Here is a 17,184-nt window from a genome sequence, read left to right on the forward strand (position 1 = left end):
AACCCGGCGGGGAAACCGCTCGCCTGTCGGTTGCACAGAGCTTTGGGGATCTCACGGGAGATGCAGGGTCGGTGCCGCCCTGGGCGGGGGAGGAGGAGCTGCAGAGCCCGGCTGCACCTTCGCGTTTTAAGGCGCTCCGCGGTGTCGAGTGATGCTGTATAAAATGAGTGGAATTGTCGCTCTGCCTCTGTCAGATTAAACCTCCATTTGAGTTGCCTGCTCGCCTGTGTCTAGGCATGAACCGCAGATTCTGAGCTCAAAATGGTGCTCTGTGGATGTCCAACTTGAGCGCCTCGAAGGAGTTGCAAGTTGTGGGCATCTGGCTGGTTTAATCCATTGTGTGCCGAGGGTCGGGTTTTCTCCCGTATCGGGTGTTCTCGTCGCTGCGCTGCTGTCGGTCGTGGTGGTCAGATGATGATGATCACTGTGTAGCGATTGCTAGGGGCCTGGGCCGGACCTGACCCGCGCAAGGCTTATTTTATGCAACTTACGTCCTACGTTTAGAATTGAGTAACTGTGAGGATGAGTGGAGACGCTGGACATGTGTCTTGAGGGATCCCAGCGGACAGTGGTGGCCGGTTTGAAGTGTGGCCGGGTGTTGACAGTCGCGTGCTTCGGTTCCAGACTTCCTTCTGTGCTACCAGAAGACGTAGAAGATAAAACTTAGCCTCTGGCCAGATGAACTTGGTTGGCTGAGGGCACCTTGAAGAAATTTACATTATTCCCGCACCACAGAGATGGTGAAGGTCTTTGAACACCTTTCATGTGGCACTCTGAGGATGCTTTGTTGGGGGAAATGATGGTAAATGAGGTTTTGAGAAATGACTAGCCCAGTTTCATTATCCAAGTTAATTTTGTCAGTGTTTATGGGAGACAGTAGTGGTCTGAGTAGCTGCCGCTTTACTTCCCTATCCTGAAAGTTTGCTCTTTCTACAGAAAGTTTTTAATATTTATATTCTCATAAAAATAGAGGGTCTCAGACTCTTTCACACCTTGGGTCACGACATATTGATACCCCAGGAAATAGTAACAGTAGAAGTATTGGTTAAGTTAAATTTGACTTATGGTGACACAGAGTGATTTCTTCAAGCTAGCATTTCCTTAAAAGAGAATGGATCTGGGGAATCCCAGATGTTTTATATACATTAAACTCACACATACACACACACACAGAGACTTGATTTTATTATGAGGATCTACTTTTATTTTTTATTTTTTTAAAGATTTTATTTATTTGACTGACAGAGATCACAAGTAGGCAGAGAGGCAGGCAGAGAGAGAGGAGGAAGCAGGCTCCCCGCTGAGCAGAGAGCCGGATGCAGGGCTCGATCCTAGGGCCCTGGGATCATGACCTGAGCCAAAGGCAGAGGCTTAACCCACTGAGCCACCCAGGCGCCCCAGATGATCTAGTTTTAAAAGACTGATTCTAAGCCTTCCATCTTTCTTGTCCAGAGCAAGGATCTTACTGACAGTTACCTGTTTTTCACTCTTAAGCTATTAAATTAGATAAGGTTGACACCAAGGCTGTCATAAGACTTAATCTCACTATTTCATTTTGGATTCTGGCGTTTAAATATTTTAGTAGTAACCTGGGGTACATGTAAATGTTGACTCTGGTTTTCCTTCTTACAGTGTTTATTGTTGTTCTTTTTTAAGTGGCGCGTGTTTTAACACTTCGACAAAGATTATTTTGTAGCAGGCTTATATTTATACTTAGTTGGCTCAGGAATTTTGGAACACATAGTTGCATTAGAGGGCTGAGTATGAGGGAAAGTGGGGTGCACTGTTTCATTGGACCTGCAGGGGTTAAAACAGAAGTTAGTAATGGGGGGGGATATACTCTAAAATTACGGTATTTCTCACCACCACCACCTTTTTGTTAAACAGCCAGCTTTACTGAGATAAATTTGTGCTTCTCCAAATGCTGTCATCTGGCTCACTTCCAAAACCAAGCTGGGGAGGAGGAGGTCAGGACTGGAGTGGGGCAGCCTTTTTCCTCAGTGAAGAGAGCTTTCAGTTGGAAAGAAATGGAAGATAGAATTCCTACAGTACTGGCTGCAGACGGAGTGTCTGCATGACTGCCCCAACTCCAAGTGAGGGCGAGAAGTGCTTGAGTATAAACTTACTCTTGCGCCACTCAAAGTGATGCTAATCTTAAATTTAAAAAAAAAAGAGGGGGGGTACTAGTGCAAATTAGTTTATTTATCCTTTATTTGAGTATATAGACTATCTTTGGCATCATATAACTTTTCTAACAACTTGACATTTTCAGGCTCAGGAGCCATTTTAAAGACTATTTATGGGTCTTTTGGGCCTTCCTCAGTAAGAATTAGACCCATGAGATTGCATGCGAATGTCGTAGAAGACTCTTAGCACTCAGTCAGGGCTTAGTGTGCAAAGGTTGCTATCTGAGATTTTATAAGGAAGAAAATAGATTGTCTACTCTGAGGCTGTTTCCCTTATCAGAACAACATTTGAGATTATTAAGATTTGGGGATGCAGCAAACAGAGATTAGCTAGAGCGACTGAAGTCCTGGGGGGCGCGGGTGGGGAAGCATGAGAAACAGGTGAGGAGGGACAGATTTATAGAAGGTCTTAGAACCAGGAGCCTTTAGCAGAGAGCACCTGGAAGGTCTAAGTAAGCGGGGAAGAGCCAGGCAGCTAGCTGTGCGTGTGTGTTTTGTTTTTGGTCTCTTTGACATTGTTATGGCTTCTTACTGGTGATTTTTGAGACAAATGGCTTTTTACTTTTCACACCCAGCTTTATTTTAGAGGGTCTTCTGATGTTTTAGATGAGCTGTAAGGCAATCTTTTGAAGGAGTATTAGTGTTGCAGTCTTTTTGTATGATGAGTAGATTTTATTTGCTTAATTAAGACAGCATCTTAATTTTGCTTGGAGATGCCACAGATTTAAACAGAGAGAATGGAATATCAAATGAGAACTGGCCTTTTTTTTTTCCCCTAGGTAGATTTTTGCAGATTTTCTTGCTTTAAGCCAGTTAATCACGAATATCTAAATTTTTACAAATTAGCTTTTAAATAATTGTGCAGTCATGAGGAGAGCATTCTTTACTTTGCCAAATAATAATACAGTAAGCTTTCTTTAAAAATAGATTTTAACGCAGTAAAGATGTTCTCAGTTATAAACATTCAGCTTGTATACAACTTTTCAAGAATATAATTACTTACAGATATAAAGATTACTTGTCAGAAATAGCTGTAATCTTGTGTAGAGATTGTATGTGTGATGTTGAAACCAAGCAATGTGGAATCCTCGCCCAGCGAACTTGTTTGAATAGCTGGCATAAAATAATCCTGTAAGTTTGCTGTTGTGCAGAGCATGCGTTTGAACTGTAAGTTATTTAATGAAAAGTAAAATACGTATTCTTTAATTCTCCAACTGGGATGTGAGGAGGCTTTGTATATTAAAAACATGGTGAAAATTCATCCCCTTTGTGCCATGTTTAGAGTTTTACTAAAAATGAATTCTTTTCTTGGCCACAGATGCTTTCAGAGAATGAAGACGCTATTGCAGGGACGGAGAGCCATGCGTTAAGAACGCATTCTTCCCCCGTAGCCCTCCAGAGGCTGCAGAGCTGTGTGCGGAGCTAGACAATCCGGGCGCCCAGCCATAAAACATCAGTGCTGAAGCACAGATAGTTGTTCGCGGCCTCCTGAGCCCTCCTGGCTGCAGCCACCGCAGAAGGAATGGCCTTGGGAAAGCAGTGTTCGCTGCTGTCTTGAACTCGTAATGTTCCATGTGGCTCTGGTTTTGTTTTGTTTGTTTTGTTTTTAAAGATTTTATTTATTTATTTGACAGAGAGGTCACGAGTAGGCAGAGAGGCAGGCAGAGAGAGGGGGAAGCAGGCTCCCCTCCTAGAAGAGAGCCTGATGCGGGGCTCGATCCCAGGACCCTGGGATCAGGACCTGAGCCGAAGGCAGAGGCCCAACCCACTGGGCCACACAGGCGCCCCGTCATGTGGCTCTTTGAGTTCGAGCTATGCAATGGGACTTTGGTTTTCTAAGATACAGTAATGAGTAAGGACGGGCAAGAATACAGGTTCTAAGGCACGTCTCTTCCAGGTCAGTGTATTTAAATATTTGCTCTAGGAAGTGGGAGTAGTGACTTGTCTGTCCTGTGGTCTCTCTTTCTTTCTTTACCTATTTATCACAACACTCCTCTCTCATTAGATAGCAGCCTACCTAACAGCGGTGGGGTCACTGGACCACTGGGTCACGGCACCCAGGGCCCAAAGAGTCACCTGGAATCTGCTTCCAGAGAGCCGGCAGGAGGGATTGGTCCATTTGTGGCTTGGTTCCCGCTTTACTTCCTCATCAAAAAATTTTTTGTGCAAAAGTATGAGAATGAAAGAGTGTGCAAATAGATCATTTTGTCGTCATTATAAGGTTACAGCATTTTTTGTGACCAGCATTTGTTCGTATATAAATCCACAAGATCCCCTGTGATCCTCTAGAATGCAAACACCCGAACGGCTCTTTTTTCTATTTCTTCTTTTTTTTCCTCCAAAGATTATTTATTTATTTATTTATTTGACAGGCAGAGATCACAAGCAGGGGGAGAGGCAGTGGCGGGGGGGCGGGGGAAGCAGACTCCCTGCTGAGCAGAGAGCCAGATGTGGGGCTCAATCCCAGGACCCTGAAATCAGCCACCCAGGCGCCCCAGCTCTTTTTTTTCTTTAAAGACCCTTTCTGTTTTCTTTCTTTGGAACATTTTAGAAATTAATACTGTATTGTGTCTTCATAATGCCCTTCCTGTGAATGCCCTTCCAGTACCACAGTATCAAGTCAAGTCTTCTCAGCAGGAGACCACCCCTGTCTGTGGTTGAGTCTCTTACTAAGGTGCAGACTGGGTAGAGCCAAGGTGGTTTAGGGGAAGAGCGGTTTGTCGGATTCACTTATGTGTGCGTCTAGCTCATTAAGACTAGCATCTCTCAGCTAAAATCAGCTGCTTGAGTTGAGCCTGGCAAGGGTATTGTTTACTTTTTATTCCCAAAGATAATTTCTTTTTAATTACTCTTTTAATAAGTGGGGGAAATCTAAGTTAAAGTAGCAACAGGGAATTGAAGTTAAGATCTGCAGTTGGGAAATGGCAGCGTTGGGACGCTGAGCCACCTGTCCATCCACGCGTGCGTGGAAAGATGTTACAGAGTTGTTCAGAAGTTACAAGGGGGGGGCGCAGACTTACTCCTTTGATTATATTCTGTTTTCTCACACTGTATATCACGTGGGCAGTGCACAAGGGGAGGGGAAAGGCTGTAGGAAAGGAATTTAATCTTTGTTCTTCAGGAGGCTGATGGTTTAGAGAAGGGTTTTGGGCTGGGGGATGAGGTGGGGGAGGAAGGTGGCTCTGTGGAAGGAAGGACATTTGAGTCTCTGGGACAGTTGAGAATTGGGGATGGGGATGGGGGGCGCTGGTTGGAAAGCATGCTCTCAGGTCACCAGAGCTCCACTTAAAAATAATCTTCAAATAGGTACAGCTAATGATTGAGCACTTACTGTGTGATAGTGTACCGAGGACATAAGTATGATCTTATTCCATCTTCACAGCACAACACACCTGAAAAAATGGTTGCTTTTATTGTTCCCAATGTACAGACTGGGAAAGGGAGGGCAGAGGACAAAGTAATTTCTACACGATCCTACAGCCGGTAGAAGGGAAAGCCGGAATTTAGACTCAGTCCACTTCAAAACCCTCACTCATGGATAAATAGCTTCGATTATTTGAATAGCTTTTTAATTAGTCTTTCTTCTGGTCTGTATCCTACCAATCCATCTGCTAATATTAAGCGAATGCTTTCTGGGCACTGTGTGTGTGTGTGTGTGTGTGTGTGTGTGTGTGTGTGTGTGTGTGACCCATCCCTCCGCAGCAGCCTGTGAGGTAGCTCGTTACTATGTCCATCCTCTAGAGACGGGAGGCTAAGCCCCACAGAGGCTGAATAATTTACCCCAAATCAGAGACTTAATAATGCGTTTAGGTGCTGTGATGCCGACATCGGCATCTTGCACTGCCTTCTGAACCCCAAGTCTGGCGCGTCATTAGTGCTCTGTGCCACCGAAACTTAATGCCTTCCTGTGCGGTGACCACAGTCAGGACCAACGGCTCCCTGCCCTCCTAGAGTTGTCTGACTAGTGAGAGAGGCAGACACCAAACAAAAAACAAAACAAAACCTGAAATAGCAATTAAATGTTGTGAAACTTCCTTAAGTTAACAAAAACGTATGGTATATAATTATATAGTCATATACCGTATCTGCCCTCTTGAAGACGCATGTTAACATAGTGGATGCTCCCAGAAGTCTAGCAGGAAAAAAATGTTTACCTTTATTAGCCCAATTTTCCCCCAATTTATGTGACTATCACACATTGTTTACACATTATATTGCCTTTTGATTCAGTGGAATGTACTTTGAGAATGCAGAAATAGAGTGCCTGATCATTCAGAAGAGGGAAAGGGCCTACAGGTTGCAGTGGTCAGGCAAGACTTCACTGGAAACAGGACCTGGAAAGTTGATAGAATTTGGCTGGATGGGGGAACGTTTTGGAAAGTGGCTAAAAATAGCAGCTAGAACTCTTTTTTTTTTTTTTTTTTTTTTTTTTTTTAAGTAGACTCCACACCCAGCACGGAGGCCAGTATGGGGCTTGAACTCACAACCCTGAAACCAAGACCTGAGCTAAAATCAAAAGTCAGACACATAATGGACTGAATCACCCAGGCACCCCTGGGACTCAGTATTTTTATCGAATAAGTGAATACTAGGTCTAGCTGTAAGTAGAAGCTTGTGTTGGCCGTGAGGCTAAGGAGCTGTGTGGGAACAACCTCCATTCTTTGGCTGCCAGTGGTTGTCGATGGGCATGACATGGACCAGGTGGCAGATTAGAAACCTCTTTAGAGCAGGTGGTTGAAGGGGAAATTGGAAGTGTGAAGACCATGGTTTTTGTAGTTGTCTCTGTAAGGTGATGCAGGCTTGGACAAGCTTAGTGGTAGGACCCAACTGAAAAGGTGTTACAAAGAATCAGCAGGACAAAACGAAACAGAAGGAGGACTGGTGTGGGCTGTTGGAAGCAGTGAGTTGTGGACTGTTGTGGGCTGTTGGAAGCAGTGAGTTCTAAAAGGTAAGACTCCCAGTGCTTGCCGCTCTTTCTGGAAGTTCTGGAGAGGCTTTAGGTAAATGAAGAACCTAATGTTGAAGTAGTTGGTAAAATACATGGAGTGCATCCTTTTAGAATGCTGACTGGGGAAAGATGATACATAAGATAGCAGTTTTAGGAGAGTTTGTTCTTTGAGTTCTGGGATAGAGATTTGACTCACAGCATAAATCCCAGTACGTAATGAGCCATGTAATAATAGGGTTCTGCTGTTAATTATGGTGAATACTCTCGACGAAATCAAATGTTCTTAGTACCATACCCATAAAAATATCTTAACTCAGACTTTATGTAACAGTACTAGGTGTGTTGTAAACTATATGGATATGGGATATTGAGAAAAGAGAGAAAACAAATCTTCAATATTTCTAGGACATATAAGATCAGATTATGACATAAGATTATAACATAAACAGCAGTGTTAGGCTGTGTCGAAGTTACTAGAACTTTTTAAAGGTTAGGTAAATGTAATAGCATCATTAAACCTAAGTGATCGTAGATTCTTTTTTTTTTTTTTTAAACAAAGAAAACAAAACCATAAAAAGAAAAACTGTTACTTTTATAATAGAGTGCGGTGGGGAAGCTTTTTGGGAGGCTGGCTTTAAAACAGACAAGAATATTATTTATTTACTGTAGTCAGGTGATGAGTAAGAATCTTAGCCACAGTTGCACTTTTGTATATATTACGGTTTTGTGTTTAATTGATGAGCATGAATCATTCACCCTGTTCATTTTAGACTCAGAACTCCAGCAGAGCTCTTGACAGATTCCTGTTTTGCAAAGAAACCTTCATCATCATCATCATCATCATCATTTCTCTCTTAGATTTTGAGTTACTTGGTAGCAGGGATAATAACGTGTCCAAATCTTTATTTTATCTACAGTATTTTATGGATACTAAGATCAACGTTTTCAGTTTTGTTTTGAGTCATCTGTTTCTTCAGAGATCTTGTTTCCACAAATGAGAGTAGGGGGAGAGAAGAGGCTGAGAAATGAGTACTTTCCTTCTGTTTTTAGTCTTGTTGGGAATAGTGACCCACTGACCATGTTTTCAGCTGGTCAGCCCAGCGTGTGGGGTGCGTCTGCAGGTGTGCGGCCGTCTCCACAGTCCTCTGCGGCGCCCTTGCTCCATGTTTTCTGGGGGCACCCAGAGCAGTGGGCTGTTGCCTCTCCCTAGGCCCTTGGGGTCTGCCAGGAAGTGCCACCAACCAAATTATGAAGACATAACGTGACATTTAAATTTAAATTTTGGTATGGAAAACAAATTAACAAAGTAATTCCTGGTTTGCCTTTTACAGATCTGGTAACTGTCTTCAGATACTAGCCCACTGGAAGAATGAGTATTTTAACTAATGGAACCATTCTGGCCAACCCAGAATGTTTGGTTAGTATATATTAAACATATCCTTTTCTTTTCTATCAGGGGGACTCTAGAAATCAGATTTTAAAAGAATGTTGTCAAAATTCTTTTTCTTTCTTTTTTTTTTTTTTTAAAGATTTATTTATTTATTTATTTGACAACGAGAGAAATCACAAGTAGGCAGAAGTAGGCAGAGAGGCAGGCAGATAGAGAAGGAGAAGCAGGCTCTCTGCTCAGAGAGCCTGATGTGGGGCTCAATCCCAGGACCCTGGGATCATGACTTGAGCCGAAGGCAGAGGCTTAACCTACTGAGCCACCCAGGTGCCCCCAAATTCTTTTTCTTGAAATCAGTTTGTGTTGATTCCTAATTCCTTTGGCAAAATTATTAGATGTGGTTATTTAATTAGCTTACATACTTGCCTATTTCTTTTTTTTTTTTTTTTTAAGATTTTATTTATTTATTTGAAAGAGAGAGTGAGAATGATGGGGAGGCAGGGAGAAGGAGAATCAGACTCCCCACTGAGCAGGGAGCCTGATGTGGGGCTGATCCCAGGACCCTGGGATCACGGCATGAACAAAAGTCTGATGCTTAATGACTAAGCTACCCAGGTGCCCCTCAAATAAATAAATAAAATCTTTTTAAAAAATGGGTTTTTCTCTTTAAGTTGTGATTTTCTAACTAAGTCTCAAATTAGTGGATATCAATTTCAGAATTCAGCCTTTAAGATCATTCAGAAGTTTTGTTTTGTTTTGTTTTAAGATTTTATTTATTTATTTGAAGAGAGGCAGGCGGGGGTAGGGGAAGCAGGCTCCCCCTGAGCAGAGAGCCCAGTGCGGGGCTCGATCCCAGGGCTCTGGGATTAACCCACTCTGGCTTTAACCCACTGAGCCACCTAGGTGCCCTCAGAAGTTTTTCTTATCTTTTTATTTGTTTTTTTCCCATAACCTTTCCCCCATTTTTTCATTTGCTTTTTAAGTTTTTTTTTTTTCATTTTATTTTACATTTTTTCTCCTGAAATTGCACTTCAGAAATGATAGTAAGGCGTGGTTTGGGCAGTAGGGTGAACAGTCTGCTTTCTTGCATTTCAGTGCCCTGTTGTGTGGCTAAGCCTGTTTGCTTTGAAGATACAAATTCGCGGCTGGAGGAAGGATTCTAAATTTCATAATAGCTATAGTTTTTTTAATATGTATAATTTCATTTTTTATGAATTTATTTTAGAGAAAGAGAGTGTGCACTTGCATGCGCACAGGTTGGGGAGAGGCAGAGGGAGAGAACCTTCAAGCAGTCTCCCCGCTGAGTGGGGAGCCCGACATGGGGCTCGATCCCATGACCCATGAGACCTGTGCCAAAAGCAAGAGTCAGACATTCAACTGACTGAGCCACCCAGGTGCCCCAATAGCTATAGTTTTTTGAGTGCTTATCATGTGCCAATTATAGAAAGTCTAATATAATTTCATTTATTCTCATTAGTAGATAAGAAACCAAGGTATGAGAGAGGTTAGGTCTACCTGATTAACAGTGACCATGTTCCTGACTGTTCCGTTATTCCATTTCATTCAGACAGACAGAGTGATTTTCATTATTTTTAAATACCTAAGAGTTCTTTGGGGCCCCAAATGTGAAGTGTGACATTTGACCTATTTTAATAAAACAGTTTTATTAAGCATCACATAAATAACCTGTGTCTCTTGGGTTCATAGCCTCAAATAGTATCATTTTGGGTGCTAAAAGCCTATTAAGAGAAAACTAATGTTGATGTGTTTATAAGAATCATTTATATTTGAAAAACCTGATGGTGAATTTCTTTTCTGATTTCTAACTTTGGCATCTAGAATGCAGTGAGGCAAGGAGTGTGTCTGTAAGACAAAGATCTCTTGGATTTTTTTTTTTTTTTTTTTCCATCTTTTGCCACAGCAGCAGGGTTTTCTTGAAGCATTATTTGAAAATTAATGTTACTGGAAATTTTAAGCCTATTTAAAGGGATTCTAGTTTTGATCCAAATTATTAAAAGTGGGAAGACGTTTCTGTAAAACTCTATGTCACCTTGAAACTGGAATGCTTTAGTTAATGGGGTAAGCTGGAGGTAAGCTGCCTTTGATACAGAAGAGCCGCGTACAGATGGGTGATAACTGTCTTTCTTCAGTCTAATTCACCCATTTCCTATCCAATCTCAAATCACCATTGGAAAGCAGTTTCCCTCGCTTGACCCATTTTTCATCAGCATTATATCTTTCTTCTGCTTCTTCAACAAAAAAAAATTTAAAGGAATGGAGTATGACCCTTGCAGACTTACATGGTAAGAAGAGTTAAAGATACTTGCTTTGGAATATGCATATTATCTTTTTCTTTTGTCATGTGGCTGTGTGGTTGGAGTGATAACAATTTTGCTGATTTTTTTTTTTTAAACTTCTGAATGGTTTACTTACCAGATAGTTGGAAAGGATTATTGGTTTGAGAAAAAGCCCTAAATCAGTACAGCTTTTATTGCATCTTTAAAATCTCACAAGTCTGAAAAGTCATCTGGCATTTTGCTGTTTCTGTAGCTGGACAATTTAGGTCTTATTCATCAGCCTGTGGAACTGTTCCTTTTTCAGAAAAGTAGCTAACATCCTAAATTTTTCTGATATCCTTTTTTTTAACTGTTGTGGCTTGCTGAATCAAAGCAGCAGAGTTTGATACAAGTTCAGTGTCATTTCCTTCAAGAATTATTTCATCTTTCGGGGCACATGGGTGGCTCAGTTGGTTAAGTCCCAACTCGTGATTTCAGCTCAGGTCATGATCTCAGGGTCATGGGGTCGAGCTGCTTGCCAGACTGTGCTCAGCGGGGAAGTCTGCTCGAGATTCTCCCTCTTCCTTTGTCCCTCCACACAATGCTCTCTCTCTCTAAAAATAAGGATATAAATCTTTAAAAAAATTAATTCATCTTTCTGGGATTGAGATACTGAACACACAACCCTATATTTTTCACCCAAGAAATTTTGGATTTTGAGATGCCTGGGTGGCTCAGTTGGTTAAGCGACTGCCTTTGACAACACAGTTCCCGAGTCTACATTGGTCCTCCTGCTGGGTGAGAAGCCTGCTTCTCCCTCTGCCTGCCACTCCCTGCTTGTGCTCTCTTTCTCTCTGACAAATAAATAAATAAAACTTAAAAAAAAAAAAGAAATTTTGGATTTCAAGAAGAGAACCATTCTCCTGAAGAACAATGTTGATGGGAAAGTGAGCATACATGGACCTCATCTGGTAACAGAAACCCAGTCTAAACCTTGATCATGTTCTGTCCAGGACTACAGACAGCGTGGGCAGTAGTGAGTTCTTTTCTGTTTCCTGCCATTTGTCCACTCAGAGCCTCTTCTTCTTTCCGAGGAGACTGAGTTCTACATTGATGGGATTGAAGTCCCTCCACAGGGTTCCTCTGGGGCCCTTCACTGTACCAGTGCACGTATCCCTCTAGAGCGATGTTGACATTTTCTGGGCTGTCAGCACTCTGATCGCTGAGAGTGGTCTTCGTTCTCACAGTAGATGTGGCAAAGAGCAACAATTTTGTTTTTTTTTTTTGATTTCACAGTTTTTAAAAGAGATAAATGTTAAATGACTGATATTGGTAGAAAGGCATATGGGTAGAAGAAAAAAATAGGTGTGTAGGGGTAAGGATCTTGTTTTAGTAACATGGACAGTTTAAGGATATTATCATTTCAGTAGACATATATATAGTAACCCTGTTATTGATATATATGTGTTGTAAATTGTCTACTTATGTGGAGATCTGGTCTCTTAATGTCATTATCTTTACATCTCCACTAGTCACAGATATGACATGTTATCATGTGATAACATTCATTCCACATCCATGGCTTATAGAGTGCTTAAATTGGCTCTGTCCTTGCTAGATCAAATTAAAAATGCCCCAACATACCTAACCTAACAAGAATCTCCTTCATGAGATTGTCTCTGACTTCACTCATGGAAACTTTTTCTCTTTATCGACATTCACACCTTTGGTAATTGAGTCCTTTGACTTTAAATACCACACAAATGGGGCCCCTGGGTGGCTTAGTTGTTAAGGGTCTGCCCTTGGCTCAGGTCATGATGCCAGGGTCTTTGCATCCAGCCCGCATCAGGCTCCTCCCCCACTCCCTCTGCTTGTGTTCCCTCTCTCACTGTGTCTCTTGGTCAAATAGATAAATAAAATCTTTTTAAATATTACCATACAAGCCCTGAGATTTCTGAATTTTGCATCACCAGTATGGACTGCCCCCAGACTCAGTATTTTCATACCCAGTTGCCTTGCCACATCTCCATTGGACTGTCGCGTGAGAATTTCCACCTCAGATGTCTATGACTGAACTCCTGCTCTCAGCCCTACCTCCACTGCACGTGCACTCCTCCGTGTCTCCAACAGCACTTTCTTCCTTTAGTTGCTCCAGTCAGAAATTTTGGAATCCTCCTGATTTGTCTCTATGTACACTTCATAAAAAATTAAAGGAGATTTCTAAGTAACTGTGGGTCAAAGAAGGGATCACAAGAAAAGTCAGAACATATTTTGAACTGAATTAAAAATAGAAAACACAACACTCTAAAATTCCTCTGGTGCAGCCAAACTGTACTAAGAGGGAAATTTATAGCTTTAAAAATGTCTATCTTAGAAAAGGAGAAGGATCTCAAATCAAAAACTAAGCTTTCACCATTTGAATCCACAGAGTGAAAAACAAACTAAAAAAAAAAAGAAAAAGAAAAAACAAACGAAAGGAAGGAAATAAAGATCAGAGTGGAAGTCAGTGGAGTAAAACCAGAAAAATAGTAGAGAAGATCAATAAAACCCAAAGCTTGTTAAGTGGAAAGATCAACACAATTGACAAACCTGGGCTAGACTGAGAACAACGGAGAAGACAGCTTGGGTGAAACAACGCGGTCCTAGAAGCGGACAGAGTCCGCCAAACTGATGCAAAAAGAATGAAAAATCTGAATGGGTACATAGTAAAGACGGCAGTAATTACAAATCGTTTTTAAAATAAGCTCTACACCCAACGTGGGGCTGGAACTCATGACTCTGAAATCAAGAGTCACATGTTCCACCAACTGAGCCAGCCAGGTGCCCTAGTAATTACAATTCTTGCCACAAAGAAAAGCCCAGGTCATCCAGGTCATCTTGGCTTCATTGGTAAATGCTGTCAGACGTCAAAACCTAATCCCAAACCCTCACACACATTTCCAGAAAATAAAGAAGGAGGAAATGCCTTTTTGTTTTTTTGAGGATTTTATTTATTTATTTGACAGAGAGAGAGAGACCACAAGAAAGGAAACACAAGCAGGGGAAGCGGGAGAGGGAGGAGCAGACTCCGAGACAAACAGGAAGCCCAGTGCAGGGCTTGATCCCAGGACCCTGGGATCATGCATGACCTGAGCCGAAGGCAGACGCTTAATGACTGAGCCACCTAGGCACCCTGAGGAAATGTTTTCTGGCTGATCCTTTGAGGCCAGGATTGCCATGGTACCAAAGCCAAAGATATCACAAAAAATTAAAACCACAGCCAGATCCTTTCATGAATCTTAAGTGCAGAAATCTTCAGCCAAATACTAGGAAGCCAAGTCTGGCAACGTGTAGAAATGATTATGACCAGGGGCATCTGGGTGGCTCAGTCAGATCTCCATCTGACTTTTTTTCTTTTCTTTTCTTTTTTTTTAATTTGGAACACTTCACGAATTTGTTTGTCATCCTTGTGCAGGAACCGTGCTAATCTCTGTATCGTTCCAATTTTAGTGTATGTGCTGCCGAAATGAGCACTCCATCCGACTCTTGATCTCAGCTCAGGTCTTGATGTCAGGGTCATGAGTTCAAACCCCACACTGGGCTTCATGCTGGACGTGGAACCTACTTTAAAAAAGAAAAAGATTATACTATAAAGCTAAAGCAGTCAGGACACTTTGGCATTGGCACGTGGATAGACTCATTTGCAAATATTTGGAACATAACCGAGTGTTCAGAAATAAACCCTTACAGTGAGCTGATTTTCGACACAGTGCGAGGCATTTCAGTCGGGGAGAAGGTAGTCTTTAAGATTTTAAAGTATCTCTGGACCCAGTGTGGGGCCTGAACTCATCATCCTGAGACAAGAGTCGTGCTCCACCACTTGAGCCGGCCGCTCTGAGACGCGCTTCTCCTGCGCGCCTGCGCAGTCCAGGTGAACCATCCCTTCACGCAGGAACCTGACCGTGGATCTATACTTCTAGGGCCAGTGGAAACAGTCCAAGACCAGCAACTGGTAAATGGATATTGGAAATGCGGATAAAGGTTTTTTTTTTTTTTTAAGATTTTATTTATTTATTTGACGGAGAGAGAGAGAGAGAGAGAGAGAGATCACAAGTAGACAGAGTGGCAGACAGAGGGAGAGGGAGAAGCAGGCTCTCCACTGAGCAGGGAACCGGATACGGGGCTCGATCCCAGGACTCTGGGATCATGACCTGAGCCGAAGGCAGAGGCTTAACCCACTGAGCCACCCAGGTGCCCCGAGAATGAGGTTCTGAGACATGTTGTAGTGTGGATGGATCTCAGTAATATCATAGCAAGTGAAAAATAACCATATTTCGTTTACATGATATTTCCACAAAGGGCAAAACTACGGGGTCCAAAAGTATGTTAGTAGTTGTCCAGGGCTAAGGGCGAGAACAAGGAATGGCTTCAATTTGGATCTTGGTGGGTAATGGAAACGTTCAAAACCTGGATCATTGTTCTTATAGCTGTACAACACCATAAATGTACGGACTTTGTAGAGGAGAAAAAGCTGCCCTTTTTTCTGAAGGCTTTCGTGCATACACACTACAGACACTCTTGTATTTTTTATTAGAAATATGAGGATTGGTTCTTGTGGTTTTGTTTTCCTTAGTTTTATTTGGGGTTTATATTACCATTGCTGTTGAAGGTTCTCTATAGTCAAGGTGGTAATGGGTTAGCAACAACAATCTTACTAACCAGCATTATATTTTGTGTGCCTGCTGTGTTTTCAAGAATAAGTCTTAATTAATTTAAATTATTGAAAATTCACAGATCTTTAGGGTTTATAGAGGAGAAAACTGAGATCCAAAGAGGGGGTGTGACTTGCCTAAGATCAGACAGTCCTGGCCTCAAACTGGAGTCTTGGAGAAAACTAATTTTATGCCTTTTGGCATAGATAAAAGAGCAAAGGGAAAGATGATTATAAAACAGGTCAGTGAGCAAACATATTTTAAAAATTAATCTTGCCAGTAATCAAAGAAAAGCAAATTAAAGAAACCAGATTCGGGGGGAACATATTAAGTTGGCAGTATTTAAATATAATACTAAGGAGAAAGAGAAAAGATATCTTTCCACTAGTGCTGCTAGTATAGTAAGAAAATGGCTGTGAAAATGGTCATGTACTCAAAAGACTTAAGTTATGTTGTTGCCTATGAATGTATCTGTTGAGATTCAGTTTTGAAGTACTTTGGTAGATGTGGGTGAGGAACAAAATGAGAAACTGAGTGACTATCAGAAAGGCAATGGTAGAGGGAATGGGGATGCTTCCCTTGTAATTTTGCCTATAAAGGAGGCTACACACAGCACTCTTTTGTTAAGATTTTATTTATTTGTCAGAGAGTGAGAGCACAGCAGGGGGAGTGGCAGGCAGAGGGAGAAGCAGGTTCCCTGCTGAGCAAGGAGCCTGATGCAGGACTGGATTCCAGGACCCCAGGAACATGACCCCAGCCGAAGACAGACACCTAACCGAATGAGCTACCCAGGCATCCCAGCACTTTTTTTTTTTTCTTAAGATTTTACTTGTTTCAGAGAGAGAGAGAGAGAGAGAGAGCGCGCATAAGTAGGCTGAGGGGCAGGGGGAGAAGTAGATTCCCTGCTCATCGGGGAGTCTGACTTGGGTCTCCACCCCAGGACTCTGGGGAGCCCAAGGCAGACCCCCAACCAACTGAGCCACCCAGGCACCCCTCACACAGCAGTTTAAAAAAATTTTTTGTCATTCCCTTTTTTTTTTTAAAGATTTTATTTATTTATTTGACAGAGAGATCACAAGTAGGCAGAGAGTCAGGCAGAGGGGGAGGAAGCAGCAGGCTCTCTGCTGAGCAGAGAGACCGATTCAGGGCTCAATCTCAGGACCCTGAGATCATGACCTGAGCTGAAGGCAGAGGCTTAACCCACTGAGCCACCCAGGCGCCCCAATATTTTTCATTCTTGTAGAAAGGTAATTATTTCCCAAGTATTATTTAGTCACATCTATCCTTTTGAGGGTAAAATCAAATTTTTCTTTTTCTTTTTTTTTTTTTTTTAGAGGATTTTATTTATTTATCAGAGAGACAGCAAGAGAGGGAACATGAGCAGGGGGAGCGGCAGAGAGAGAAGCAGGCTTTCTGCTGGGCAGAGAGTCCAGTGCGGGGGTTGATCCCAGGACCCTGAGATCATGACCTGAGCTGAAGGCAGATGCCCAATGACTGAGCCACCTGGGTATAATCTTTTCTTTTGAAAATATGGAAAAGCGTTGTGGTTAAGACTTAATACACAAGTAAAGTTTCAACACAGAAGCGGGAGCGAGCATATGGTTGCCGTCTTTTAGTCTGCCACATAAGACAAGCAAATAAAAACACCACCGTCCACTCTTATCATTATAAAAGACATCCCTGTGCGAAGAAGTAC

At 42.1% G+C, this 17,184-nt stretch overlaps 1 pseudogene; it reads right to left on the reverse strand.

Moving 5' to 3' along the window:
• Positions 1 to 11,087: 11,087 nt before the first annotated feature.
• Positions 11,088 to 17,184, reverse strand: part of LOC111160273 — a 28,259-nt pseudogene continuing 22,162 nt past the window's right edge.

The sequence above is a fragment of the Enhydra lutris genome, unplaced genomic scaffold, assembly GCF_002288905.1.
Source record: "Enhydra lutris kenyoni isolate GAN:26980312 unplaced genomic scaffold, ASM228890v2 scaffoldscaffold75, whole genome shotgun sequence".
NCBI classification, from domain to species: domain Eukaryota; kingdom Metazoa; phylum Chordata; class Mammalia; order Carnivora; family Mustelidae; genus Enhydra; species Enhydra lutris.